Consider the following 6,000-nt stretch of genomic DNA (forward strand, 5'->3'; position numbering starts at 1 on the left):
CCTAAGACTAGCAGGGGTGGGTTTATAGTCAGTTCCTTGTGAAGCTTATTTATATAAATCAAAGTTCAACCATAAGCCAAAAGTACGTGTAGTACCCTAAGACTAGAAGGGGTGGGTTTATAGTCAGTTCCATGTGAAGCTTATTTATATAAATCAAAGTTCAACCATAAGCCAAAAGTACGGGTAGTACTGGAACAGACACTACTAATAACAGCAAAAAAACAAAACATCTGTGTTGCAAAAATACGGATACGGTATTGGATACAAGATACCAATACGCTATTATGGTACACCAACTTGAAAAACTAAAATATGGCTATACGACATACTCAATATTGATCAGTAGTCTAACATAAATATATTATATGTGTGTTTGCATGATTAAATTATAATATGTACGATTAACCTTACTGGAGAGAAAAGGTCTGGATAAGAAGGAAGAAAGTCTAGAGCAAGATCAGTAAACAGATTTGGAACTAATATTTTGTCATTATAGTTAAAACTTCTCATAGAATCTATTAAAATATCTAAATTTTCTGATATTAAGGTACTGAGATTTATCATTTATCTTGACAGCTGTTGATATCTAATATTTAGTCAAAGTTTTCTAACTGAGTTGTATCTTGAAGTATCTGGAGTATTAGTACGCGTATACATGTAAATACGTACCGATACGGCTGATTTTTTTTAGGCGTATCGTTGCAACACAGCAAAACATCATTATTAGACCTACAAAATTAATACGTTTACCGGGCTTAAATCCCGAGAGAAATCCCGTAAGACACAGCCCTGGTGGTCCCCACAACAGGTAAACAACACCCCCAATAATTTGGAGCCCCCAAGGTTGTGCCTCACGGGATATCTCCCGGGATTTAATCCCGGTCAACGTAGAATTAATGTGACAATCCATATAAAAATGTTAGACATACAATACAGAGGGTTGGATACCACCTGTTGTGTTGTCCTGCTAGAATTAGAAGAGGACAGGTTTATGGCCTATAAATACACCCCCAAGGACAGACGGTGAGTGAACCTAGTAGACAAATCGGGACTGAATTAAACCCGTTGTCTGTGGATACCACATTCCTACGGTTGTCTGGCCGCTACCAATTGAAACACAAATCTCAACTGGTTTTCAATTTCTGCATCATTGGTATACACAACTGCGAAGGAATTATACATAGCCTTCACATTCAATAAACCCAATACATGCAATATTCTAGCAGCAAAATGTAGTACAAAGGCTCATATCAAGTGTAATTTTGACTCAATCACTGTGGGAAAATAAAACCAACCTGAAATCCTAACAAAAGAGAAGAAAAGATATTCAAAAGATACCAGATACATTTGAATCATAGATTTACATACATAATTGCTAATAGGGGTACCAAAATTACTTGGTGGGGTTTACAACTATGATTCAAAAGATGGCACCTAATTCATATTATCTCTATCTCTTAATCAAGAAATCAGAGAGATTCAATTTTATGTTGCCCCACTAGAGCCCTCTCTCTTTCTAATCACTGCCAATGTTAACATCAATACATAAACCAGAAAAGAAAAGAAAATATCAGAAAATGAATTTGAAAACAAGATTCTTACGATTGAACTACAGAAAGTATCCTTCCAAGTGCATTTGACTCAAGATCCATATATCAAGCCAACATTTCTTTGCCGGATATTATCCATGGCCTCTTCTCCGCCATTAGGTCGAAATAGCACCCATATCAAATCTTTTCAAAATCTAATCTTATCACTATGAAAATCAGACACAGAGAGAAATGAAACCAAAACAAGGTTTGGATCATGGACATTTTGAAGTTGAAGGCAGAGAGAAGCTGTTCTATGTAGATTTAGGGTTCGTACAATTTTACAATTTTACTATTTTACCCCTCTTTTTTCTTCCATTAGTGGATTTTTCGAATGGGTAAAAAATTATCAGTAGCACGAGACTGGGAGGCCCATGCTATTTGCTACTGATAAAAAATTATTATTTCACATAAGCGCCCTTTTGAAATGATTCACTGAGTTGGTGCCCGATTTGGCCAAAGAAGGCCCTGGACAGAGCCCTTACCTGTGCGCTCCTCGCCCTGCCACATTTTGTAAAGATGCCCCATTTTTTACGTCAAAATGTTTTGAGGTTGAGTATAATTAGGGCTTGACCGCATCTTATGATGCAGAAGTAACCATAAAATTCAAGAACCTTGGTTCCCAATTTCCGTTTGTTGGAAAAGAATGCTGAAGAAAATGCCCTTTAGCGTATCCTTCTCTTTTACGCAACCCTACGATATTGATTGTTGTTTACTTTTAATCAAGCATCTCCACTCGAAATCTCGGATCTTATCAAAAAAATTCAGAAAGTAAGTCAAGCTAGCTTTACACGAGGTGAATGAAAATCCAAACTGATTTGAGACGGTGAAGAAAATGCTAATATTAAAACCTATAAATACCAGTCCATACTTCTGCACATTCATATTGATAAAGTTCATTTATCTTGGAAGAGAACTTTGATGAACATATGTCGCATCTTTCAAATCTTAGAAATCTTAATCTCTCAGGTTGCAGCATCTCTAGCACATATTTCCCCAGTTTTCACAATCTTTCTTTTCTATCTTCTCTTGGTATGGATAATAATCCTAAACTCAATTCCCAAATCCCAGTACAACTGGCTACTTTCTACTCTATACTTGTCTGGTTGTGGATTCCTCAACTTAAAGAGCTTGATGTTGGTTATAACCCAAATCTTAATCCTGATGTAACTAGAATGTTTCAATATCAGTGGCCTAAGCTTCAAAAACTTACCATATCGCATACGAAATTGAGCGGATCGATCCCGAATTCAGTTTCAAATGCGCCGATGTTGGTCAGTCTTGATGCTCAAGGGTGTTCAATTCAAGGATCTGTAGCTTCTTGGGTCTACAATCTTTCCCAGTTGCAGTCTCTAGACCTCTATGGGAATGACATTGGTTACATACATTTTTTCTCATTATCCAATCTAAAATTCCTATCCATTCTCCGCTTATCATACAATAATCTTCAAGACTCCATACCAAAATTCTTAACCATTCTCGACTTGTCTAACAATAATTTCCAAGGCTCCATACCAAAATCAATATCCAATATAAACTTCCTCAACATTCTTGACTTGTCTAACAAGAAAATTCAAGGATCCGTACCAAGTTCAATTTCTAAGATTATATCTCTTCGACAACTTTCTTTACAAAGTAATAATATAACAGGAACCATTCCAAGTTGCATATCCAAGCTTCATAACCTGACTGTTTTTTCTGTCTATGAAAACTCCATTGGTGGAAATGTTTCATTGATATCTCTGATTAACGATCTAGACCTAACTACCATAGACCTGAGCTCAAACAGGCTAACCGTAGTTATAGACCAAAATTTCAGTTTATACTCTAAATTCAAACTAGAGTCTCTGTCTTTTCCATCATGCAATCTGGAAGGATTATTCCCAACTTTCATCTGTGAATTGAGTAATCTTTATCATGTGGATTTGTCTCATAATTACCTGACAGGAGTCGTTCCTTCTTGTATCTCCAACCTCCAAAATCTCTATTCATTCCATATATCCAACAACCAACTCTACGGTCCTTTGCCTCTTTTACCCCAATTTTTCGATACCTATTTTTCTTTTGATGCGTCAAACAATCAACTCAGTGGTGAAATCTCAGTAGAAACCGGAAATAGAATTTCTAGCTTTAAAATCATCAGTCTAGCTGGTAACGAATTTGCAGGTTCAATTCCCTCTTCTATATGTTCAAAAGTTTCAAGATTTAATCTTCTAATTATTGACCTCTCAAACAACAAATTCTCAGGGGTTATATCTAATACCTTGGGGTATTGTGGGGATCTTGTATCGCTAAACCTTGGGAGCAACAATCTCACAGGAAATATTCTAAATGAGATTCAAAACTTAGAATCATTGGGTTATCTTCAACTAAATGACAACAGTCTCGGTGGTGCTCCTCTCAGGTTTATCAGTAAAATACAAGGGTTTTTTTTCTTTGATCAACAAAACAATATAATTTTATATATAGGAGAAAAGAATGAAAGAATTAAAAACCCAGAACTATTCTATAGATAACAGTTGAAAACAATGTCTCAGGAAGAAATTATCTCCTAACTAATTCTTCCCATTTGAAGACTAATTCTTCGAATCTAACATTCATAAGACTATGAGAGGAGTGAGACCAATACAAAATGATTGCTTTTATGTTTAAGATAATACTATGCACCCCCTCCTCCCTAGCCCCTTCACGGAACATACGTTGATTTCGCTCTTTCCACAAGGTCCAGCAAACTGCAAACGACAGAACTTCCCATATGTAGTTACCATTATCAGAAAATATTTTCTTGCTAAAACACTTGTAAAGGTCCTTTATATCTCCACACTGTGCCCAGCTAACTCCAAAGTCATTGAACAATCTATTCCATATCTCAGACGCAACCTTGCAGTGAATGAGCAAGTGGTCTATGGACTCTAAATCTATTTTACACATACAACAGCGGTTAACCAAAGTTCTTCCCCTTTTAGCTAGATTGTCTTGAGTTAAGATGGAATTATGATGTACCATCCATGTGAAGAAACACACTTTAGGTGGTACATTATTATTCCACACAACTGCAGAAGGGAAATCAAAAGAAGAATCATGGTTGTGTAAAGCCGAGTAGCAAGAGCTTACCGTGAAGATACCGTCTTTCGTCTATTTCCAATGCCTTGCGTCCTCTTCCAAAGTGGGAGTGAAAGAATGAAGCTGATTTGTAAGAGCTGACGCTTCTATAATCTCATTGTCTGTCAGCCTCCTCCTCAAGTCTAGGTTCCAATTAACTTGCCCATTTGTATCTATGAAGTAAAATTGGCTCACTAGGTGTTGTTTTTTCCTAGATACCTTGTATAGATTTGGAAAAGTAGCTTGAAAGGTCCCCTCACCCATCCAATGGTCTTGCCAAAAAAGGGTTCTATTTCCTTTGCCCACTTTGTACATGATTCTCTGTTTGAACTTTGACATCTTGTTGCACACACCCCGCCAAATGTTATTTCCATAAGCATTCTTTGGGATCTTGGTATCCCACCCCACAACAGCAGCACCGTACTTCTCATATATTAAGATTCTCCAAAGCGCTCTTTGTTCCACAGAATATCTCCATAACCACTTACATAACATAGAGTCATTCATGGTGATCAAGTCTCTAATACCAAGCCCTCCCTTGTCTTTGTCTGTGCACACCTTTCTCCAAGCCACCAAGGGGTACTTCTTAGCTTCTGAAGTTCCTTTCCACAGGAAGTTTCGCATAATACCGTTAAGTCTTTTCGCCACAAATTTTGGCATTGAGTAAACCGACATCATGAAGATTGCAATTGCACTAAGAACGAATTTGATTAATATTAATCTCCCTCCGTATGTCAAGCATCTTCCCATCCACCCTTGAAGTCTTGCCTTAGAATTTTCAATGACAGGATCCCAAATTCTTCTACATCTGTATGAGGCCCCGGCTGGCATTCCCAAGTAAGGTATAGGGAAATCTGTGATAGTGCACCCTAAACTCGAAACTACAGGCTGTTGACAATGAGTTTTGCCCATTCCAACAGCAGTGCTCTTGGAAGCATTGATACCTAAACCCGAGCACAGACGAAAGCAAATAAGGGAGGCACTAATGTAGTGAATTTGTTGAACAGAATCCGATAAAAATACTAGGGTATCATCCGCAAATAGTAAGTGAGACACTTGAGTTCCATTGTGGTGAACGCGAAAACCCTCATATAAACCATTTCCTTCCAGTTTGAAGATCATTTTGCTGAAAGCCTCCATGACCATAGAAAAGAGGAAAGGTGACAAAGGGTCGCCTTGACGCAACCCTCTAGAGCATTTAAACAAGTCGCCTGGACTCCCATTCAATAAAATTGAAAAACGCGGAGTTGATACACAAGTATGAATCCATCTTCTCCACTTTATCCCAAAACCCATTCTTTGCATCACC

Source organism: Papaver somniferum, chromosome 9 (assembly GCF_003573695.1).
Source record: "Papaver somniferum cultivar HN1 chromosome 9, ASM357369v1, whole genome shotgun sequence".
In the NCBI taxonomy this organism is placed as follows: domain Eukaryota; kingdom Viridiplantae; phylum Streptophyta; class Magnoliopsida; order Ranunculales; family Papaveraceae; genus Papaver; species Papaver somniferum.